The sequence below is a fragment of the Diorhabda sublineata genome, chromosome 1 (assembly GCF_026230105.1).
Source record: "Diorhabda sublineata isolate icDioSubl1.1 chromosome 1, icDioSubl1.1, whole genome shotgun sequence".
Classification (NCBI taxonomy): domain Eukaryota; kingdom Metazoa; phylum Arthropoda; class Insecta; order Coleoptera; family Chrysomelidae; genus Diorhabda; species Diorhabda sublineata.
Window position 1 is genome coordinate 30057180 of NC_079474.1, and position 26711 is coordinate 30083890.

The following is a 26711-nucleotide window of genomic DNA, read 5'->3' on the forward strand; positions in this document are numbered from 1 at the left end:
ACTTAATAAGTTAACACCGAGGTATACATTGGGGACAGCTAAAGAGAAAGCGAAGGCCTACTCGGATTAGATCTTTTTTTATTGAAGTAGGTTAGAAAAGGTTTACCCGAGGCAGCAAAACACACACACACGTTATAACGAACGAACAACAGCAAAGACAACAGTGTATAGCCACCGGAGTTAGCTGTTAACAAGTCAAGAAGTCCTCCCGAAGTCTCCCATTGAACTAAGAAAAGAAGAATGAGATTACGTCTGAAATTGCAGCGTAAAACACGATAAAGGTCTATGGGAATGACAGAGGGTGGTGGATAGCCTTGTTTTGCATTTTTCGGTGGACTTTGTCTAAGGGTGGATTCCTAATGGACGGACGTATGTGTGTCTTTCTACCTCATTATATGTATTTTATTACTCAGATACAACTCAAGTGGTTAAATAAGCATCTGTAACAGTTTACAATCACTATCTATTTTTCTTTTTTTATACAAAGCGAAGGGAGATATCTAATTGGGGACAAAAAAATAGATTCCAACATTATTCCGAAGAATGACAAGGTGTTTTTGAGGAAGAAATAAGCTAAAATGAAAATTACTCGGAGGAAGAGATTAGTGAAAAAGAAGATTCAGCCAAAGAACAATATTTCAAGAAAAATTTTGGAAAATGGCGGTGAATAACTAACGGAAAGAATATGGTTTGTGTTGACAAAATTACGGCTAGAAGAAAAGATTCCTGACCATTGGAACAAGGTATTAATCATAACAATCCATAAAAAAGGTTCCAAAGAAGAATGCAATTATTACCGGTAAATAGCTCTATTAGATATAATTTACGAGGATGGTCCCAAACACACGATGAAAACATCTTCACGACCATCTTTTTGTTCCATTGTAACAGCGTGTAGCATCCATCTTGCGCACAGCTTTTTAATGTTCAAATTTTCATTCAATATGCGATCTACCGCATTTTTAAAATCCTAGCTCGCTACTTTCAGTTGACGTATCGTTTTGTGGGTTTTCTTCAATATTTTTGGAATCATCTCATTTGGTTGACCACTGCGATGCAGTTCGTACGGCCTCTTCGAACTGCACTACACAATATTTTACTGTTGATAATGAAGGTGCAGTCTCACCTAAAATACAATCTATTTCAGCCTTTTTATTGGTTGAGCTAATGCATTTCAAATAAAAGTATTGTATCAAATAACGATGACCAATTTTTTCTATGTTTACAAATTCTGAAAACGTTCACTATTGATAGTTGCCAAACAAATACTAAGCAATGTGGCGTCTTCAAAATTTGAACATATGCTGTATATATTGTGTACTTTCTAATACAGAGGTATTTTTCAAGCAGCTATCGCCATCTATAGGTTAGGCCAGGTACTTCTGGGACCATCCTCGTACAAAGTCCTGGCAAAATACTGAACAATTCCATTGTCGAATCCCTGCAATAAACACACTTTGATGTATTCAGTAAGCAAATTATATGAATTCCTTTTCTCTGGTTGGATTTATCCGGTTTGCACAATATGTAAATACCGCAACAATTTGAAATGTTATTCACTCCAATATCATTATGATATATACGAGATGTATTAAAATCCCTGTATATTTTCACGGTATTGAAACAAAGCAAGCTTTTATTTCAAAAGAAAATGTAACACACATTTTTCGAGACGCAGCATGTCATTATGTATAGAAGAAAATGGTCAGCATGAGAGAATTTTCTCTCGGTAGGAGCTTGCAAACTTTTATTTAGCCATTTTCGTTCCTTTGTCGTCGAACACTTCCTTTCATAGTTTCGCATTATTTATCGATTCAAAGGATGTAGGGTGTGGTCATAATTATTTATTCAATTCTTAATAACAACTATAATATTTGTATGATAATATATGTTAATTGGAGTGACGAATATTCTGCTTTTCTGTTAAAAACATAGTTTACTGAAAATATAATTCGGAAATATATTTTATTATTATATTAGCTCAATTTCGAGTCTGTTTGTTTGTTCAATCGGACATTTGACATTGTAATCTGAGAACTTCAGATGATTAGATGGAACGCTTTAAATGTCTCCCCTTATAGAACTGGACTTTCATTATTCATTTATAATAAAATTTGAATAAAGCTTGACCATACCAAGTAATTGATATTATTGGTATTTTCCACAAAAAAATACTCCCTATTCTTCGTTTTGTTCTTAGTCTAAATCGTTTGGTCTTTCCTGTTCGGAATACTCAACCAGGAGAATACTGCAACCAATTTCACTCATCACTAATATCAAGGATCAAAATATGCTGCTATGTGCTTTTTTGCTCTGTACTAAATACAGTGTTTACACTACCGTACCAATAATCTCGATTTTACTGGTATGAGTTATCGTCAGAAGACTAAAGAATAAATAGTCGAGCGCAAGGCGGTTCGAGTGCACAGATTCCATAGGAGGATGCATCGAGTGCACATCTGCATATATAAAGACGCTATCTTCAAACCATGTTTTTGATGGTTTTTCGTTTTGTCTCAATGATACTAATTATTCACTTCGGCAGAATAAATTTTCTTGTGCGCTCGTCGAACAACCTTTCAGATTCGATACAGGTAATATGCGCTAAATCCACGAGCTGTTTTCTAAACGTGCCTGTGCGCTTGATGTACATGCGCTCCTAGCTCCTCACCAAATAGTTTACCTTAAGTATCAGAAGACGATAATTTGGTTATCGGAACACAGACATCAGACAGTGTAATTGTAAGTGCTGGTGTAGTTTTAGTGTGAACAGTGTATTTAGTATGACTATCGCTAACTGTTCCAGGAATTCCAATTTAACTGTACCCTGTATGCAACGAAAAATTATGTTAAATACAATTTTTTTTGACCTATAAAAAATGTCGGTATAATTGTCGAATGTATTTAGAACCAATTTTTATAACAATATTTTTTTTTTCTCGTCTTTTTTTCTCTACAAGATATTGCTTCTTTCTCGTATTCGAGGCGTGTACACAACATTAATAATCTCCTTTATAATGGCAGTCTTGGTCACAGATGCATTGTAGACATACACGTTTGCGTTTCAAATATTTGAAATAAGCTGAAACTATTTCTTTTCTCATGCAACCTTATATTTGTTACGGAATGTCAAACGACGTTGTTTAATAAGTATTTGTTATTAGACAGCATGGAATAAATTCGTTATTTTCGTCACTCAATTAAAAAGTATTCGAAATTTCAATTATATTGAAGTGAATAAAAATTGTTATAATTTTTTTTCTACGTTCATGGAATAAACACAACTTTATTGAACTATATTTATCGGAAAAAGTGGATATTTAGTGCACTAGTGTAATAAATATTTGTCAATATCTGTCAATATAGGTTTGTGATCAAAACAAACATAAACATTCAAAGGAGCGAAATAATTAGTCCTTTTTCTGTGAGATTGAAATACGTTTCAAAGAATTGCGGATTTTATTTTATTATCAGTCTTATTTATTATGTACTGGATTACGAAATTATTGGAAAATGCATTTATTTATTAATTTAAAAACACAAACGTAAATGCTTCAAACATACGCAATCACGACTTCAATGATTTGGATAATGCAACTAGATAGAAATTCTAGAAATTAATTTTGATGATTAAACAAAGTTTAAAAATGAGTAATATTATTGGAAAAATAGATGATAGTGAAGTATAAGAACAATTGATATCAAACTTTGTAAGAAACATAGGAAATTCACATTAAAAAAAATTATAAAAGAAATAATAATATGAGACCAGCTAGAAGATCACTATTTAGTTCTCTGATAAAAGACAATGATATGAAAGCATCTAATTATTTATGTAGAAAAGAAAAAACAATAAAAGTATCCAACTTGGAATGGAAAAAAGGAGAAAAAATGAACGTGAGCCTATAAAGAAATTATAGTATAACAATAGAGATACGCAATGAAACAAGGAAACTTGAAGTATGAATTCAATATTATAGAAAAATATAAAAAGAAAACCAAGATAAAAAAGAAAATTATAAATAGGTGAACTTCTATTTCGTATCATAATACAAACGAAATTATTAGATATGTTTTAAAAGATAATACTAATAATAATAAGACGAATATTACACATCAGTTGATTATATACAAATTTATTTAAAGTCTATGAAAGAAAAAACTAATGAAAATACACTACAATAGTCATAAATAGGTATTTAAATAATGAAGTAACACATGGTTATGATAAATGTAAAACAAGAATAACATTTGTTTTTCTAAATTTTAAATCCTGTCACCAGGTAGAAATCTCATTTACGTACTAAAGAAAGTCAATTTATAATTTGAATTTGATGAGTTTCAGGATTCTTTATAATTATTGTAAATTGACCTAAATAATAAATTAATTTCATTCAGTATTCCCCCACCGTGTGATTTGTAATGTTTATAATTTGTTATCATAAATATCAAGAAAATGAGGTTTACTATAAAAATGTTTTTGTTTTGTAAGAGACAATCCCTTATAATAAATGTGTTATATTATCTTAAGACATAAAGGTGAGTTGTTCTACAACAAAGTTTCAGTTTATTGCAGTGTTTAATTTTTCTATGTATAAGAAAGTTTGAAACATTTTTGATAGATGGCGGTAGCTATGCCGCTTGCATTAATATTTGAGTCAATACCACTTGAGCCTCTTATTTTCAGTCTAACAACAGCAGCATATCAAATAAAGGGGGTAGATTTGAATTTTTTTTCAAAAATTAAAACTGAAATATTAATCTTGACACATAATATCCTCAAACTCAAGAAGGATTGTTTATCAGAAGATAGTGAAATAGTAAATAAAGCGTCATTATTTTGGTCAGAGTACTCAATGGTGAGAGTTTGCCTTTCTACCAGAGAAGGGGTATTAATATTAAAAACTAGCTTTTACCCGCGGCTTCGCTCGCATCGCTTACATTAAATAAGTATCAGAAATCATCATAATAGAAAACAACGACCTCTGTAACTATATTAGAACCTGAGATATAGATCTTTGAATGTAGAAAAATTGCCAAAGACCTACAAAATTCCATAACTCCACATTGAATGTCCGCGCCTAGCTCCTCTCCAACTCAACCGATTTAACTGTTCAAAAACTCATAAGAAAGAAGGTGTTTCAGCGAGTGTTCTTAAATCAAAACGAAGTCTCTATCTTGAATAGAACCTGAGATATTGAGGATAGAACGTGTGTATGTGAAAAACTCCCATAAGTAATGTACAGGGGGAAATCGCATTTGAGTATAACTTGGAAATGGTGAAAATTACATGAAATCCGATGGTTGATGATGGCTGATCTCTGCATCAATATCTTTCATTAAAAAAAATTAAGCAAATCGGTTGGACAGAACACCTGAACGGACTCGGAATGGAAATCATCAATTTTTACAGATTACAAAAAACTAATGGCATTTATGAAGCAGAACCCTGCAGGACTTTGGTCAAAAAAATCAAAAGTCAAAAATTTTAATTAGCTTTTGTAAAATACTTATTGTAGGTCACTGCAATATTTGGTATCGCAGGGGTATGTCGGAGAGATCAGCTCCAAAAATTGAGATTATATAGAAGACATAGAAGAAGTAGGTTCAATATTAATTGTAAAAGTGCCACGCTCAAAAACTGACAAGAAACGAAGTTTTGTCATCAGAGGTGAGGCTGAAGAAGGATTAAATTTGATCGATATATACCGTAAATACACGAAGTTACGTCCCTGTCATATTCCAAATAAACGTTTTTTTATCAATTACCGAAATGAAAAGTGCACTGTCCAAGCTATTGGTGTAAACAGATTTGCTAAAATCCCGTATGAAATTGCAAAATTTCTGAATTTGGAGAATTCTGAGCTATACGTAGATACTGGAGCAGATATAGAGCTCAAACGACACGGAAATCGTCGACAGTAGCGGAAGGATACGTAGTGCAATCACTTGCATACAAACTCAATGTTGCAAAACAAATATTTCAAGCTGAAGAAAATGACAATGTACAGATACCAAGTACTAAAGTACACTTAGAGAAGTCTAAATGTCAATCAAGAAGTAGAATTAAAAAAATAATTCACTAAAAAATATTTATACTGTAAACTGCAAAAATTGTACATTTACTTTTAATTTTAATGGTACAAATAATGTTACTAGTTCCTAACTTTCTCAATGTTAACCGATAATATTAATTAATCATTAAATATTTTACTCTTAAATTATCTTTTTATTTTTCTACATCTGAATAAAACATTTTTTCATGAACGTAGAAAAAATATTCTATGCAACTCGTGCAAAAAGTGTTTGTTTCACTCGACGTGAATTTGCAGACAATAACTTGCGTGATAATAATTAACACCATGAAAAATTAATTTCTTATCCATCTAACTATCTTATCCATTAAACTCGTTTTTAACTTTGTTAAAAAAATTATTGAGATCTTGTATTAGTTAAACACTGTTTAGGGAGATACTGCATCATTATTTACGACCATAAAATTTTGGGCAGCTGAATTGAAACTTGGTTGTATCAACTTGACAGACCACTAGCCCTTGGGGCGGACAAAAACTGCGACAATCAGCGATATAACTGAAAAACTTTATCAAAAGGAGGCCATTGGCATTGCTATACACTGACTGAAGAATGATGAGATATCTGCAGGTTGGGTACCGTATTTTCCAAGCTCTATTGACACGATTTAAGTAAAATGAGTCGGATTTTTTGCGTCGATCCATAACTCGTATATGAGATCTGGATCTATCAATACATTTCTGAAACGAGAAATAGTCAAGACAGTGGGTTGCAAATGTCGGACCTGGTCCAAAGATAGCAAAGACGTTTTCATCGATAGAAGTGCTTTTTTGGATTTTGTTCATCAACTATAAAGAACGACTGAATTTGAAGTAAAAGAGCGACTTATTCCTGTTTCCTAACATCAGACTTCCATTTGCAGGAGACAGATTTTCATCATACATAGACTCCATTAAGACAAAAACGACCACCATTATTTGGAAGGGTTAAAGCTTCCCTTGACTTAAAAGGAGTTGTTGTTGAAAAATAAAAATTAAAATGGAGAAAAAATATCGTATATCAGGTACTTAACATGTCAATATTCCATTTCATTGATCAAATAAGCTTTGTTTTTCATGAATCATAATAAATAATATCTCAAATCTCATTTATTCGCTTAACAAAAATTTTGCAACAAATACGCTACGTCAGTTGAAAATTCGCATTTAAACCAACTATGCTTGATAGAACGTTCATAATTGATCGAACGAAGATTGATCGATTATTAAAATTATCCATCAAGTTTGAAATTAGAATATGGAAAAATATCAGTCATCAGAATTTCGCGAAAATCACAATAAAGCAGAATGAGATATGAAAACCGCGTGGCGTTGGCGTCTGCGCTCGATAGAATAAGGAAGCTATTGGATGGCTACATTGGTAGTAACTTGCTGTGAATGAAACTGGCGCCTTGCCATGTTGCCAAGTCACAGAAAAATATTTAAATTCCAATATTCATTATATATTTCAAACTATATTTGACAATGCAAATTTAATATAATTTTTTTAGTGTACTTCATGTTAGTTAAAAATGTTCGCATAGTATACGTTAATAATATTTAATATTTGAAAGCAATTAATCTATCACCTTGTTTATTGTGGTATTTCAAATGTTTATATATACCTTGCGTTATTTCTTCATATCATACAGTAGTCTAATCACATCCCAAGAAAGAATTAACACCTATAGTATCGTGGTATTACTATGAAGTAAAGGTGAATATTTACTTTTCAATCTCCACTTCGGAGGGGGTTGAAATTTCAGGAGATGGTAGGGGTAAGTGAAATGTAAATACAAATTAATGTGTTTACATATCGATATATTGTCTAATAAGTATTGATAGAAACATACTTTTCGAACAATTGCGAGATCGGGAGAGGAGGGCAAAGGAGCTGTGAGAAGAAGCTTGTTGCAAATAAAAAACCTGAATACATAAACAGGTATAGATTACATCTCAATAATTTCATATTTGCTATAGTTTGGAAATACCTGTTTTTGCAATATTTCAACCCCGCAAAATTTTTTTAGGGGTTGGCCGATGGGTAATTCCAACGGAATTGTTTTAAGGATGCTCTAGACATCCACCTTCAGCAACTTCAATAAAACTTCAATCTAATCTAACCTAACCCTCCGTAACTTTCTTTCTAAGGGTGATCGAAGCTAATTTTTTAAAATTTGTAAGTGGAACACTCACCCATACCATCCCTTTTCAACCCCTCCGAAGTGGGGGTTGAAAAGTGAATATTTATATATGTTCTAAGATTGTTACGGGAAAAAATGATTTAATTGAAGCCAATAAATCTCGACAAACGTTATAGAAAAGCTGCTGTGTTCCCAGAAAGGCCCTTATCTATTTTCTTATAAAAGAAAAAATCGAATTATTGTCCTTTCGAATCTACTGCGACCACAATCTGTAAATCTAAAAAAATGCATATCTTCGATATTAATGGAATCATATCATTGATACTGCTCTGAAAAATAATTTTGTAATTCATCAAGGGACAGCTATAACTTTATTAATTGAAATTTCAGTAACTTGATAGATACAGAATGGCCGCTCTGTTTAACCCAAACTCGACTATTTTACTAATAATTTTCCTTTTTATAATAACGCTTCTAAAATCATAATGTATATTCTCACATACATAATCACTTACTTTTCAAGGGTTCAATAGTATTTTCAACAAAAAAAAATAAGGAAATAATTTATTTTGGCAGTCACCCTCTTGTGTCCGCACTGTCTCTATCAAGTAGTTGCATACTAACCTTCAAGTATTCAAAGACTCAAGGTAAAAAAAAGAAATTTAACGTTCAGTCTCTGAAGATGATCATTAATTAACAAAACGCGCGTCAGACAGTGTAAATTTGAATGTCAGTGCAGTGTAGTGTCTTCAGTACAAATATCCTTAACAGTTCTAGAAATTACTACTTAGTTAATAGTCAAATTTATACTAATTGGTAAATAGCCAACGAAAGGATTCATTTGTTCAGTATGTTTCTGATTGATATGTGTTCATATGATTAAGTTGATATTGTGAGTCATAATTTGATAAGTTATATAAAAATAAGGCTAAACAAGAATCTGTATTTGTAGTATAATTTTTGTAAGAAAATTTAGCCGGCTTCTGCTTTCTTGTGCCGGCAACAGCGCATCTTACCGCCTTTACCATGAGGATGCCAGTCAGTTTACACTGCCCGTAATGTTCGTACAAACTTTCATGAAAGCGGTTCCATTGATATTACGTGGTGCTTTCTTATTATGTCACAAATATGCCAATAGATTTGAAAAGCATGATTGACATCGTTATTGATTGATTTTTATTTTATTTTTTAAAACAAAAATTATTTCCAATCGTGTATTAATTGTGTATGGGGACTGTTGTGATTGAAAATGAATTTTTATTAACCATTGTCGAATATTTGTGAGACTGATAATGAAAAAAATTTTCGGGTGAAACTTTACTGATAATAGTGACAGTTTAGAAAGAAAGGAGGTTTAGTAAGTCGAGTTTTTGTTTATATTTTTTTGAATATATCTTTCGAAAAAATCATTGTGTTTGCTTGGCTCTGAGTAAATAGGTGAAAATGCTCCAATAATTTTATTAAAAAATTAATTCATTAATTTTCAAATTTGTTTTTAGCTGAATCATATATTTTTGTTAAATATACAAAAATATATTAGAAAATGTCAAAATCATTTGTTTATTATATAATTTCGTAAAATCACATAGTTTTAATATATCATTTATGATTAATAGTTTTGTTTTTTAATTTGCAAACAATAAAAATTCAATCCAATTCAATCAATTCACACATCTGCGTGATTGAAATATCACTAAATATAAGCAATAAATTTACTGTGTTTACAATTCAGTTCTTGAGAGGTCGGTAAGGAATTTAACCACATTTTCTGGCACTTAGTTATCCTTATCGATCAATCGCTAAAAATTGTTGCCCCTAAAGAATTTTGGCACAAAACATATTCATAACTAATCTTTTTGTAGCCTTCTTTGTACCAATATACTATCAGTGCCACCAGCTCTTTTTAATTAATCATACTTCATAATAAAATTTTATTTTCTATCTGTAATTTTCGTTATCTTTTTTAATCCGTTTCTAATCTTATTTTAACATCAATTTACACATCTCCGTTTTTGTGAGGACTTATTATGAAAATTTTTCACATTTTCGATCGTTTATTATTGATACTTTTCTTTGTTTTGTTAAAAATTTTTCGTCTTCGTTTTTTTCTCTAGTATAACTTATAAGTTAGTTCATACCATCTGTATCTTTCTCTTAAATTTCTATGGTAACTTTTTCTTATATTTCACATTATCATCAAAGTAATTACTTTCTTTGGAATTATAGGTTTGATAGACTTTAAAAAAATGGGAAGAATCGGAATGTTGGGTAAAATTCACGTTGATAAGGAAAATAAAGGGAAGTTGTTTGTGAAGTTGATATCTCGACAGTCATGTTTCAGAACTTCCAGAAATTAAAAAAGTTTGATAGACATTTAAAAGATAACTCATGGTTATGTTCACCATAATGCCTTGAAGTCCTCGGATAAACAAATTTAATGTTGTCTAATAAATTGATTATACTCCATATAAATTGTAATTACAATCAAAAGAATTTTATATATATATATATATATATATATATATATATATATATATATATATATATATAAAACCTAGTAATAGAAATCTAAAGATTGAAGTGAAAGCTCAAACAACAAAGGCGTCATTAATATCAGGGATGAGATGTAATTTTTCGGAATGTATGACTACCAGGAGCAAACTCAGGAGACCAGTAATGGCATACGCCATAGAGACCAGATCAGAGAATAACATGACTAATCAGCTTTTAAGAACTAGTGAAATGCGAACGCTGAGATCAATAGCGGGACACATTATTTGAGTACAAAATAAATGATGAAATAAGGTAGATATGTGACATCCAGGACGTAGTGAGGTGGGCGAGAAATCGACGAAGGGAATAGAGAGACCCCGTGGACAAAATGTATAAAGTATAAAGTATAAAAACTGGTCTTTACCAGCCCAGCTGCAGCTAGGCAACCATTGATGCAAACACAGGACTAAGTCCTAGCGTACGATGAAGAAGAAGGTAAAGTTATATGAAAAGGGTTTCGACCACTACCAACTGCCAGTTTTAGAGAAGATCTAGTTAACATATACATAACCCTCAAGAAATAAAATAAATTATAATCTACATAAAATTCCAATATAAAAATCCTGCCTTATTATAATTTATGTTTTTTTATTCCTTTATAATATAATTTAATTATTTTAACAATGAAAAACGGCAGAATCCTTTACTATTTTTTACTTCTACAGTTTTTTTGCTCAACAAAATGAGAATATAACTACTATACAACTTTGAATAGACCTATTTAAAAATGAAGTGCTTTCAGTTCTTAAATTATAAATATAATATATAAATATGATAAAACATAAATATATTACTTTATTCTGAAGACTTCTTTTTTGGTAGACTGGAAAAAAACTATGAAAAAAAAGTTTCATAGTGTTTCGAGGATGGAAAAAGAATTTACTCCATATCTATGTACGACGGGGTTTTCGAAAAATGATTATCCAAACCAGAAGTTTTTTCCTCGTAAAGCACTTTCAAAATACTTTTTGCTAGTTTTTGTGAATCAGATATAACTATGTAAATTCAAGCACACACACACGTTGTAGAGCTTCCCGTGAACCTCTGAGTGCACTCGGACCATTTTGGTAATTACTGATGTAAACAGTTTATATTTTTTTGAAAGTTAGTAAATAGTTACAAAACAAAATGAATTAATAAATTTGAGCTTGATTTTCAGCTATAATTTCCAGTTAATATTTTTTGTTAGCTAATAAAAAGTATCAAATACAAAATGTATTAATAAATTTGAGCTTAAGTTTGAGATATAATATTTACTACTACTCTTTAAATGAAAACGCCTTCCTGTGTTTCATAAAAGCCGGATCCATTTCCGTCTAAAACAACATAAACACTCGACCTATCAAATACAAAAGGACCATTTAGAAATTTATTAATAGCTCTTAAAATATCGTACTTTTTATTCTGGATATAAGTTGACAGTTTTTTCTCATTTTTTACTCAAAATTATATTGAAAACTTGCTAAATATCAACGTAAATTATTAAACAATTAGTTTAATTCCGAAATATATTTGAATACTCTCTGGTAAAGCTTACTTAACAACATCGTTACCCTAGTTCTACGTTTTTGCATTCATTTCATGTCTTGTTGGATGGAGTGGGCTCAATTTTAAAGTGTAATAACGTTAAAGTTTAATCGCTTAACGTCGAATTAAGAGAGCTGTTTTAAGCTTTTTAATATAACAGTATAATTTTTTTAACTCAACGAACGAGCAATTTTACAATTTTAATAAAAATTTATTGAATACGACTACACGGCTTCGCACTGGTAGTGAATTTAAATATTTTCAAACGAAAATTATTCGATATGGCACGTATCCGGTTTGTGAGGAGTCGACAGAACCAGTGAGCCGCGGCTGGCGCTTTATTGATACCCGTAAATATTCCTTCGTCACCTCAGGTCAAGGCATTGAAATCCAAACTAATATATCATGTCATAAATGACGCGACTATATAGAACTTAATTGTGCAATCTATGAGGATGGTCCCAGAAGTACCTGGCCTGACATATAGATGGCGGTAGCTGCTTGAAAAATACCACTGTATTAGAGAAAGTACATAATATGTTCCAAGTTTGAAGATGCCACGTTGCTTAGTATTTGTTTGGCAGCCATCAATAGCGAAAGTTTTCATTGAATTTGTATATAGAAATAAAAAAAAATATTTGAATGGCCTTAGCTCAACTAATATAGAAGCTGAACTATATTCTACTCTTGGTGAGACTACCCCTTCGTTATCAAGCGTAAAATATGACCTACGAAGACAGTGGTCGACCAAATGAGGTGACGACTCCAGAAATGTTGATCATTGACTATCTTGAGAAAGGAACGAAGAAATCAAGCAAAACCGGCCGTATTTGGCTAAGAAGAAACTGTTGTATTATCAAGAATATACACCAGCTCACACATCTGTTATTGCAATGACCAAAATTAATAAATTAAAGTTTTAATTGCTACCGCTATTCCCCAGATTTAGCCCCCTCGGATTATTTTCTGTTCCTAGACCTGTAAAAATGGCACAGTGGTCAAAGAGGTGATTTCGGGAGTTAATGGCTAATTTGAAGATCTTGACGATTCTTATTATTAACGAACTTATTATACATCGCTGGGAAACGTGTATGCAGCTAAAAGGAGATTACGTTGAAAAATAAGTATATTTTATTCCAAAATTTTTGTGTTCTCTTTGTTATTACTTATGGGACCATCCTCGAATATGAAATGTATCAGAACGCTTCGTTGTTGACGCCTGTCGAAGCGTCTTGCCAAAGTACCAAAGTACCTCCAGCAAATCAGTATGTTCTTTAAACTAATTTTTTAACAAATATGCTGTCGTATCTTCTGCAAAAGCGAAATTTTGATCATGAAACTTTTATTTTCCAAACATTAACTTCGACAATCAGTTTCCACACCATTCTCCTTAAAAAAATCTGAATTTTTTAGTAGAATCCATTAGGCGACTATAACATAATACTGGTATGTCAAATTTCTAAATTTATGTATTCTTTTACACGTTTGAGACATTAATTTATATTTATATTCCTACTACTTTTATTAATTCGTAGATATTTACTGTTTTATGTGACTTTTATTGCTGTTTGTCGGATTGCTAAGTGTTTTTATAAAACTTATTATTACTGTAAGTCATTTTCGTTTTCTCGAGTGAAAATACAATTTATATATTATTATTTTACCTAGATCGCTTCTGAAATAAAAATTATCACTCTTTTTGATAATTATTACATGAATGGTCATTAGGAGCATTTACTGTGGCATTGTCATATTAACAACAAATTTTCTAAACGTACGGAATAATTCTGAATTCTTAAAAAACAATTATTCAGTATAACATGACTGAAACCATTAGTTAACGATAATATGAACTGAAGAAATAAAATAGATTCATCTACATTTTTACAAATTGAATTTTTTGAAATTTGTTGACCACTTTCAAAATGTTCCTCGTCAGCAGAAAGTGTATAACTTTACTAATCATGCTAAACAGTATGTGTAGATACAAAACAAGTGATGAAACACAGTCAGTGGTTGAGTTAGGATCCACATAGCTGTTACCTAAGTTGATGTTAATTGCAAGTCAATTAGAAATATTTTAGAAAAGATACACTCAGAAACGCAGTTTTAAGGCCCGTCTACACGAGTTCAGTGAGCAAGTAATTAGTTAAGTGTTTAGTTAATTTTAAGCCGTGTGAACAGACAGTTTATTGTTTAGTACCTGTACTGTACTAAACACTAAACTGTCTGTTCACACGGCTTAAAATTAACTAAATACTTGCTCACTAAACTCGTGTAAACGGGCCTTTACAGTTAGTTATACTGAAAAAAGTGAATGATAAATTATAATTTAAATAAAATAGAACAAAATACTGCGTCATCAATAAACAAAACGAGAATGATTAGAAGAAAATAAAGCAATTGTATTCTTCATAAAATTAGAGACTAGTTCTGATAAATTACGTCATGTTTTAATTGAGGATTGGGAATTTTCACATATGAAAAATGACATTAGTTATGAGACACCCTCTATATTTAAAATTACGTGTTTTCAAAGGTCAATCATACAAAATAGAGCGAGTGAGTCGCGCATACGCTTTATTCATACTGTAGATGTTACTTTCTCACATCGGAACTATATCTTCGGGTGTAACTTTCTTCTTTTTCGATATGTCATTTTAATAAATTGAAATGCCTTGTTATAATTTTTTTTTATTCTATTTTATTAAAGAGAATAATTCTCGTCATATCTAAATATAATTATTATTCAAGGCACTCAAACTAAAATATCATATCATAAATGTGCGATTATATGGAACTTAATTGCGCACTCTACGAGGATGGTCCCAGAAGTACCTAACCTAGAGATGGTGGTAGCTGCTTGAGAAATACCAGAGTATTAGAAACTACACAATGTATTCAACATATGTTTCAAGTTTGAAGACGCCACATTGTTTTGTATGTGTTTGGCAGCCATCAATAGCGATAAAAGTTTTCATTGAATTTGTTAGCATAAAAATAACAAAAAAAATTTATTTGAACAGTAAAATATTGGGTTGACTAAATTAGGTGAAGACTCCAGAAATATTGAAGAATGCCGTATTTTATGACATTATTTATGAGACACTCTCTATATTTAAAATTACGTGTTTTTATATGTCAATAATATAAAATAAAAAAAGAAAACAATTTAAGGCCAGAACAACTTAATAATTTTATAAACGAACCTCCTGATTAGAAATATCTAACGACAAAGGTCGATTATATAATTCATTTCTGGTGACATTAATCATGGGCTTAATACAGGTGTTTGCCGCGTATCAGAAATGCACAGTATTCCAGCTTCTTGCCCTAGTAGTTAAATAAATATTAATCAACCGAACGGAATATTGAGGTCAGTGGACCTCTCCGATTGCTATCGTTTTATGGTTAACATTGATTTAACAAATTAGAACATTTTTGGTATGCTGTTAATTACACTTTGTAAATCAAAGCTAACTACCCTTTACTAATAATTTGTTAATTTGAACTCTTCCGTCAGATTAGACACAACTTTCATTTCTATGAAAGTATGCAAATTTTTTTAAACGAGTAAATTATACTGAAATAACGTATTTAAAATATGTTAATTATTGGTGGGTATTTATAACGATTTCGCAATATCCACATGCAAATATGCGAATAATGAGCAATATTATACAAATAAAACTGGTTGTGCTGGTTATTATATGTGTGCTATTTCGACAACTATTTTGTTTATTGATTTTGATAATCAAAGGAAATGTGTAATAAAGGATCGAGGACACGAATTCATTCTTGTGATTTTTGTCTATTGTTTCATTCCAAATGTTGCTTTTAATAATAAAATTTTGGCTCTATAAATAAGGATCGGGTTTCGTGCTTTTTCCTTTGACTAATATTCGGGAAAACAGAAATTCAAAAACGAACTTTTATGACTATTTGCATTGTAAACATATATATCTTTCTGTAAATAAAAACGAGAAAAACATTCAACACATTGCCTCTTCTTTTCGTTTATTTTTTTTGGGTTATTTATCGATATATTTCATGTCACATGTTTATTCCAATTGTATAAAAAAGTTTCCATTTCTTTTTCACAGAAAGCGGACAATTTGGGACTATATATAAATTTTATAGTCGTATTCTATTATCTCTGTGGTTATGTTTCCTTGTTTATAATGAAAACACTAGTTTTGACAGAGTTGTTACCGAAAGTGAATGAGAACGAGAGGTAGCGTCCATATTTATGGGTATCATTAATTCAAAATATATTAATCGGTTTAAAACCTAAATTAATCATTTTTGGGAATTACTATCATTGTTTCGTGATATACACGGTATCCAGGCACTTGATGCCAAAACTTATTTGCCATACAAGACTATATCATTGGAATAACTAAATAAAATTCTAGCGATTGAATACTTAAAATGACTTGATTTCAGAAAACGGGAACCCACCGAAATTTTACCAGATATTCCATCACACACGAGATGATTGTACCTAAAAGGATTTTTAGCGTCTTGGAAAAGGGATAAAAATATTTTTTAATTATTTTTTTATATAGTTTCGAACTAGCTGAAAATACGTAGTTGGGTTAGGCTAGAAATTTTTTATCCTCTTTCCTCGCGAGACGCCATATAGGTACAATCATCTAGTGTGTGATAGAGTATCTGGTAAAAATTTCAAGGTTTCTGTTTTCGGAACTTCTGGAAGTTAATATGTTGAGTTTGACCAAAGGGCGGTTTTTGTTTAGTATTAATAAAAAGGGCATTTTCAAAATGACAACCCTTATAATATCTACATCCCAAAAATACTTTTAATTACTGTTTTTCTGCAGTTTTAATTGACTTTAGTGGGATACTAATTATATTACAGCTAGCAACGAGCTGCCCTGGTTACTTTCAATGAATCTTCTACAGTTTCAACTTTATTAGATAACAGAAAAGTGACAACGTGTGATTCAGACAAAAGGAAACAATATGTATGTATATGCTAACACTGCAACCTAAAGGATTCATTGCACTCCCTTTTATTGCTGAGGAACTGGGATCCCCAGCAGGGCCGAATTAAGATTTATAAGGCCCGGGGCTAAAATAATGACGGGGCCCCCTTAAAGAATTCGAAAACCCGGAAAAATTCACAAAATAGTATCAATACGTTAGATTTGTGGTATCAACATATCAAAAAATACAGAATGATTTCCAAATGATGGGGCCCTCTTGGACACCCAAGCCCCTATCTTAATCCGGCCCTGATCACCAGTGTTTACAGCTAATCAATCTCTTTCCTCTTAGAATGTTTTGAATTTGGAATGGCTCCAGATGTTTGAGATTTTAGTTTTCTACTTCATATATTCGTCTTCTAAGTAAAATAATCTGCACGTTGCACTGTCTGCTAAACATAACATCTTCAGATGTTCCTGATAGTCGTATGTTTTTGCCTATGTTGATATATTCAACAGATCTTCCCTGGTTATAGTTTCTCAGGAGAATCTTCGCCCGGGGTAACAAAATAATGAAATTCGTTTGATGTATGGATAGCTACTGATTTCCAAAAATACTTATTTCTACACTGTATACGAAACATTGACATCATTTACGAACAACTTAATCATATAATTCTGATAATAAAAAATCAAAAATTCAACATTCTAATTTATCCGATTTATCTGATCTAAATTTTCATAGATATCTCTAAATTTTTATGTAAATCTCGACACACATGTATAATTGTTTCATTTATTCGTACCAATAAATGAAATTCACTAACTTTAGTTCACACAAAAGTCTCTATATACTATCAAGATTTGCACACTCTCCACTTATCATCAGCAAATAATCAATTAGAATCAACACTTGTAGACCATACCCCTTAATGGACAGTTTCTATAAGTGGAAGCTGTTCAAACGAGGTTCCAGTTAGGTTCTGCGCATTCTCAAGCATGCGCAGTATTGATAAAGTGTCTCGAACGAGAGAGAAAATGAATATTTTCGGTAAAGGAGTCTCTCCCACTTTCTTTTCTATTTTGTATGTCCTTACCTTTTGCCCAGTTATAACTATTCAATGTTTTACAGATACCACAGATATTGAAAAAATTATGAATTTTCCAGTTTTTTTTTTTAAATATAAGTTTGGTTCACTGTCTCTCTCAATAGTTCATATATACAATTGGATAATTTATTATTCATATTCTATATATTCATTTAATACATAATTTAAAATTTTAATTGTTTCATAGTTATAGATCCTAGTAAATGTTATAATCAACTTAACTATATTTTTACAACCTAAATTCTAAATTTAACATGTTCAACTCTTCTTATTTGTATTTTTTTACATTAAACATAACTTTATTTCAATAAATTTGTTTTAATGATTGTCTTTAAAATTATAAACTGATTCTAAGACAAAATCTATAAAAATTCTGACAGCTGGTTAAAGTTAGACCCGTTTTTAGGTTATGTTAATTTGACATTTGACTTACAAATATGAAAGAAGTTGAAAATTATTTTTATTATTTTCAACATCATCAATCTAAAAAACTTCACAATGACGTATAATTCATATATGCAAAATTCACCCCAAATTATCAGTTATTGAAAAATCTTATTATGTATACAAATCAATATTTTATTTATTTTATTATCAATGTTTGTTTATAATGAAATTTTTGATAAATCCAGCCAATATCTTTCGTTAACATGCTTTGCAATGTCACATAATTGCTTTTCATTTCCAAATGAAAATATAAGTAAACAAAGTAACAAAATTCCGAAACGCTGCCAAGAGAATTCCAGAATTTTAATAAATAAGCGAATAAATAAAATAAAATTGTCAATGTTGCCAATATGATTCTTTAATTAATATATCTTAGAGTTTGTCCAGAAATATTAGGTTACGAAATTTGTATTTAGAAATCAAAAAACTGATATTAACAAAATTACGAGTTTACAAAACACCAAGTACTATATAGTATAAAATCCTCTAAGGAACAGGAAATTAACCTTAGAATCAGTAATGGAGAAATATCAAGAAGAATGTGACGTTGGAAAATATGGTTGAAAGTATTCTGTTCATATGATATCTTGAATGGATTCAAAAATTTTTAGACAATGAAAATGTATGCAATTTTTTCCAGAGAGAGATACCTATTCTGTTTAAACAATAGAGTAGAGGAAGTGAAGTGATTGTTTTGGAAAAAACTAAATTTCAAAGCGAAAACTATAAACGGAAATAAATTCTGTGTGACAATTAAAATAAAATATTACAGATATTTCTCTATCCCAAATAACAAAAATCAAATTTCAACTTTCAATTGTGGTGCTAAACAAATAATCGGATCCAGAATCAACTTTTCGAAGATTAGTATTGTAATGTTTTCCCTATTTATTTATATGGTTTTTTATTCGTGGGGTTGATTAACAAATATTGTCTCTTGATTTCTTAATTTATTTAAATACTGTACACTACACTTAAATAACTTATAATAATTCACTTATCACTTAACTCACTTAAATAATTTATTTGAATTCCTCTATTACTTTGCTCTGTTCACTATAACTATTTATTATAAACTTGAATTGGACTGCGCTACAAAAACTCTTTATATATCCCAAAATAAATCTTAAAAAATCTAGAAAAATGAAGAAACAAAACAAATAATAAAAAATTATTCGAAAGTAACAATGTAAATAAACCGCTTGCCATAAAAACTTATATAAAATCAAAGATCAAACGAATTCCGGGTATTTCATCAAAGGCGACGCATTCGCCGTATTTCAGAATTCCACTATATCCAAGCAGGACCATCCCCCAGGGCGGAGATGAGTTCGTAACAGTATCTTGTTTATTATTACTGCCTGTTTACTTCCCCTAGTTAACTTTACTCCTATGCTTCCTTCCTCATCGCCATTGTCTTTGATAAGTTGCTGTTCGAAGATACTACTAGTGGATTTGTTAAAAGTCTGTTTGTTTTATGTGGTTTGAGATGGTTCATTTTCCTGAACTTGGATTTCTCCTCGTTTACTCTTAGGTTCGATATTTCTGCCAAAATTAACAGATCATCGGCATGGGCTAACAACTGTCATATTTTTATTTTTAGTGTTCCAGCCGTTTTATTCCGTTTTTTCGTAATATCAATTTCAGCATTATGTTGAACAACGTAGATAGAGTTCTAGTAATTTTAATTTTTCTTTGAGCGGTTTCGAGTGTCATTTTCGTGAGCTTTATTAGTTCTATTGGTACTTTAAGGTCTTTAGATCTAAGTTCAAACATTAAATGATTTCAACTAAATATTATTAGTGATGAGACCAGATTAGTCTTAGTTTTAGTAAGTGGTAACCCTTACAAGAGCTAATTAATTTACTTGTGTGCCGCATGTAGAAATTTAGTGGGGCTTGCACTACCCATTAACTCCTGAACTACCCATGAGTAAAGGGAAGATGCCATTTGACGGCCTCTAACTCTGACGTACAAAAATAACATGACTTTGACAAAAATGTATAAAAAAACTAGTGGAAACAGAATAATCTAGAATGTTACACTGTTTGTCTGAACCTGCAACAGATTAAATCGTTAGTAAATTAAGAATTAAGAAAAGGCATTTTGTGATTTTTGTGACTTATATTCTAGAACAAAGGTCGCCAAACTTTTGATTTAGTAAGCCATCCTAGCATTTATAATCCTTATAGTGAGCTACCTAGGAATATTGGGCAAAAGAAAGTACCAGTTTATTAGAAATGAACATTTATTTCTATTATTAATCAAAATATATAGGAAGTGTAATGAAAAAAGTTTAAATGTTCATTTCAATGAGAGTAGTGGAACTCTTTTTGGCCATCAAGTATTTTCTTGAAGTTTGGAGAGTATGTTGTAGCCGCCATTCTGATGTAGTTGCCCAAATGTTCAGTCAGTCTGTTTCTATATTTGTTTTTAATGAATTTCATATTTGAAAAAGATGCTTCACACAAGTATGTAGAGCTGAACTTGAACCACAATTGGATACTTTTCTTTGGAGATCAGAGACCAGACATTTCCAGTGGTAAAGAGGGATTTTAGATATAGGTCATTCTGAAAATCAACAACTTCCATTTCAACTGCAGCCTGATCTCAATCAAAATGTTTTACTGCAGAAGCTGAAAAATTTTTTTCTGCATCGATCTACAAAGGGAGAAATGACGAACTGTGCTACAATCAATATGCTTTTAAAATCTTGGAATCGTTGATCAAATTGTGATCTTAAATCTGAAAGAATTTCCATGTATTCTTGGTTATTGCTGGGGCGTTGTGGAGGATTTTGTTTATCAACAATCTGCTTCAGACTGGGAAAATGCTTGTAATCAAACTGGGTTATCTTCTTTTCCCACAACTTAAGCTTTTTTTTGAAAATGATGTTATATCTGAAATAATTCAACCGATATTCTTATCTTTGCCTTGAAGCTGCAAGTTTAAGCCATTCAACTTTTCAGTTATATCAATAAGAAAGGAAAAATCTTGTAGCCATGTGGGATTTTCCAGTTCGGTGAGATGCTTTCCCCGATTTTTCAAGAATTTCACCAGTGCAAGTAGCAACTCTTTGAAACGTTGCATAACTATGCTTCTACACAGCCAACGAACTTCTGTATGAAGCAACAGATCAAAATACTGGCTTTCTAATTATTTCGTCTTTGAAGTGCATGTGCTCTTATTTTATTTACTATTTCGACAATTGTTTTCATGACCTTGTTCATACTTAAGAACTTTCCACACAGTGACTGCTGGGGTATGATGCAATGGTAAGACAAAAAGTTTCCCGATTCAATGAGCTTTTTAAATGCTAAAAATACATTATTTAGAGTTGTTAGCGGCACAACCTTTACCAGCTCTTGTTTTGTTTTAAAATCTTCAAATATCATTCTTACAAAAATAGCCAACTGAGCTATATCAACTTTATCACTTGATTCGTCAAGTCTTAAAGAAAAATAACTACAACAATCAAAATCAGTCATACTTTCTCTTACTCAAAAAACCCAAAAAACACGATGTATTTTGTCTTCCATATAAAGAATTGCTATATTATGTTTTAATAAAATTAAATTTCGGTCCTAAATTATGAAAAAACCCACGTATATTAAATTCGTTAGGAATCCATCTTACCATTAAACTTTATAAATAAAAAATGAGTCGTAAGTACGGTCTTTCTTGTCATATTTCCGTATCTATACCGAGCCAAAAAGATGTAACAGAGACTTAATAATTTTCCTGAAATATTGCCGCAGTTATAATCCAAATAGATTCATTAACAACTTCAAATAGAGTCGAATCAGGTGATTAAACTTCAATTCTGATTCTAAAACATTAAAATATCAACTTCAAAACATTCTCAGCCGTTTTAGATCAACGCTTAATTGAAATATAAACATGCTCGACAACTGACATTTGTCAACATTGTTTCCGGGTTGCCACTGTGTATTACAAGTAATTATTTTGGTCGAGTATAATTGTTATATAAATAGTGTTTGTTTAGTTTTTCTACCTGAACATCTATTTGTTGAAGTAAACTGAACATTCCAGCTAAAGAAAATAGAAATATTTACGTGAAAAAAGTTGTTTGAGTTCAAGGTTACACAGATTTCCAAGTTAAACTTGATTCTTGTGTTTCAATTAATTTTACATTGAAATTATCTACCCGATAATATCTATTTTATATTAGATATTTGAAGAAGGTTTTATGGTAATCGAAACATTTGTTAGTGTTGTTGTTATTGACCGCCTTCTGACCAATTTCTGCTTTATAACTGAAAAAAAATGGATTAATTGTTAGCAATTTAAGATAAATGAATAGACATAGTGGAAAAACTTTTATTATGCGAAATTACGAACGCACTTCGTTTTAGATAACTCATGAGAGTAAGAGATCCTTCAGAAGCAGAACATCGATACCTTATAGAGTATTTGGGATTAAAGACTATCGGAAAAATCAAATCAATTTCCCAATGTAGCTCCGGTCTAAAAATATGTCCGACATTTCTTGCTCTAGTTGTTGATTTTTGATCACAGCACATCGGCTTATGGCGACCTCGCCATGTGTCATGTGCCAAGACGTCGCATTTCAATATACATAATACATGTACACCTCCATTTACCTTATTTTTCACCTTCTAACAGAATTCCCCAACAACTTCCTCAATAAAACAATAATCTTTCGACCATTGACTGAATAATGCCTGACCTAGTGAATTCCAAGTTGCCTTTCTTTAATAAACTTCTTAGTGTCCTAATAGCATACTACATGTCTCTAGCGAAGCTACGCTGCTTCTAGAGATTCGGCACGCGCAACTAGGTTTATTTTCCATTTTGTATATAATGTGTTCATGTATATTGTTTTGTTGGTATATATAGTAAGTTTGGAGTAGTTGAGATTTTTTATTAAGACTAGTGCCAATAGACGGATCTTGCGCCAACGTGTTGGTGCTAATACGGATTTGATGCCGGAATGATATAACCCCATTTCTGAGTTGTAAGAAAAATTTGTATTATGTTAAGTTTTACGTTTTCTTTTCGAGTTGAAACTATTCACTCAACTTTCAGAATATCTGTGAGCAAATAATCCGAATTGAATCATCGAATTCATTATCAATTATATTCTAATGAACAAGGTAGAACTTGACGTACGAAAAATCTAGATACATAATTTTAATTGACATCGTTTATTTCTGGTACAATATAAAATTTATTAAACAAAAGTGGAATCATCTATTCACAAATATTAGTTTGAATACCAACAAACAAATTTAATTCCACAGCTGTCAAGAGTAATTATTATTATTATTTAGCAGCGTTTATGTAGTTCCGATAGATTAGAACATGTGATAAATCATAATAATGACTGGTTTGTGTCTAATAACTAGTAACACCCATTGTTAACGGTGTTTATGTTACCTGATGCACTTATGGTTATCGCACGATCCACATAAACACATTTACGTACAATCTGATACAAAGAGATTCATAAAATGAAAAGACTTTACTAGCTTAACCACACGGAAAGAGAATAAAATAGTCACTTTTAAGTAACAGATCTAGATAATTTTCTAACAAGTTAAATAGTCCTGAGAAGTCAATCTAGTTAGCTTACGAGGTCTGTCAGAAATGTTGCCAACCTCAATTTGAGGATGTCAGCACTTATGAATAGAGATTGGAAAATATATTTGAATATGCGTTTAGAGATTTATACTAAAATCTTATCCATTTTCTCAGTTTCTGTTTGGGAAATGTGGAAAATTGAGTAAGTATCGAGCTGTAAATAAATATATTTTTTTGGAAGGTAATATGAAAAAGAAAAGAGGAGTTAGACTGTGTACGGAGACTCTGCACCATCATTTTCGACCGTAAAATTTGAGCAGCTGAATGCACACGACGGCTGAAAATTACGACAACCAGCTCACCTAATGGGTGATGGTTACATCAAGATTGGAGCGATATAAAAGGCTACTGGCATATCAAAAGTAGTATTTGGTGACTTTAATCAAAAACGCATTCAAATAGACATTTCTCTCGCCTTTTTGATGTGATTTAAGTAGATTCTAGTAAAAATTCACAAGTGTATGTTGTTAAATAAACTTTTTTATTCACTTTCCCCATGATCTATCAACCTATCAGCCGTGTTCGCGAACTATTGATCTATCGAAGCTATTTACATTCGGAATATTATTTAAAAAAAGGGTTATAGCGCGGTTTATTATATCTTGAGGTCAAATAGTAAATAGAGTGCGTGCGCAAAAATCTTTATATTCGCTTCAGTGACAAGTCTCAACAAGCTTCACACAAATTTACTTGCTGCTTCGATCCATTTCATCATACTAGAACTCGAACGACCACTCAGTCAAGTTGTTTTTAGAAATACGTCAAAGTCGCGTTATTTTTGACATCATTTTCAATAATTAAAAATCGATCTCAACTGGGGACGAAAATCAGAAGATGCCCCACGTGCGGGAGGTCCTGTGACGGTGGTTACTACAGAAAACATTAAATTAATGGAAGAAATGGTTTTAAGTGGCTGGAAACTAAAAATAGAATAAATTGTAACAAAATTTCTAAGGATTCTACATGGGCATTTAAATATAACAAAAATTAGTGTAAAGGGGGTCACTTGAATTCTTAACACAGTGCAAAAGCATCGTCGAGTAGAATATTGTGAGCGATTTCTAGAGCTTTGCCGCGAGGATCAAGAGAATGTAATAAGATCAATTGCAACGGGTAATGAAACTATAGTCCAAAAAAGTGATGGCCACAATATTTTGAGACTGCGAGGGTACCCTTTTTATTGATATTGAGGGATCAAATACAACTGTGAACGCGGCATATTACTTTAGCAGTTGCGCCAAAAAATTATTATCGATGGGATAACCCGGGCTACTGCGCATTAATATAGCCTCACAAATATTAAACAACCATCATTTAGCCTTGATCTGGCTCCGTCAGACTATTTTTTGTTTACAACCCGAAGGTCAAGATAATGGGTAAAAGATTAAACAGCGACGATGAAAATAACCAGGCGATGTACGAACAATATATTTTTAAAGTGGCATAGATGTTTTAACCAGACGTTTAGAAAACTTTGTCGAAATGTATTCATGACCTTTCTTTCTATGTTAGGCTAAAAACTCTTTGTCCGCACTACGTAAACATGATTTATTTTACAAAAATGCATAATATGAGTTCCATATAAAAATTAAGTAATCAATTCTCTTCATATTTTCTTCATTTTAAGTCAATGGGTCAATTAAAAGTGAAGATTTCATTACAAAATTCCATCTCAACGGAGAAACTAACAAAGTAACTTAAATAAAGTGTGGTAAACAATGGCAATCATATATTGACAAAGAAATGTTATAGTTTATATTTCAACTTCTAGTATCAATGTTTCAGATGCGAGGATTTCATTTTAGTTTTCCATATTTTTATGAAGTTTATATTCAACATATTTATTGCTCATAAACTTTACTGTCAAAAATGAAAGATAACAATGTCGGTCACTGAAACGTTGAAATATTTCATCTTCTTTTTAATCAATCCATATCCGATAACTCGATGGGATATTTTCATAGAATGTTATTACAAAAATTTCCATTGATTTTGTTAGGTTCAAATTCTTGAGAAGGATGAGAGATTCATATTGGTTTTTATTCCTACTTTCAATTTGTTTGAGTGGATTTCTGTAACACACGATAAAGTAACTATCACAATCATTAAATAAATAAAAAATTAGAAGCTCCAGAAATGGTTTTTGAGTAGTTAACTGAACTTCCATAATAAACAACATTTATTCATGGAAGTACGTAGTTGGAAATATACCACGGAACATTGTCCAGCGATTTGAACACTATAGATTGAAAACGCTCTAGCTTTAAGATGTTCCTGTTGCTTGCTGAA

At 31.3% G+C, this 26711-nt stretch overlaps 1 protein-coding gene across 2 annotated transcripts in view; it reads left to right on the plus strand.

Moving 5' to 3' along the window:
• Window positions 1–9270: 9270 nt before the first annotated feature.
• LOC130441832 (growth hormone secretagogue receptor type 1) overlaps window positions 9271–26711 on the plus strand; it is a 158605-nt gene continuing 141164 nt past the window's right edge. For both annotated transcript variants that reach the window (XM_056775651.1, XM_056775644.1), the window contains exon 1: window positions 9271–9572. The gene's annotated coding sequence lies outside the window, so the exon portion shown is untranslated. The remainder of the gene's footprint in view (window positions 9573–26711) is intronic.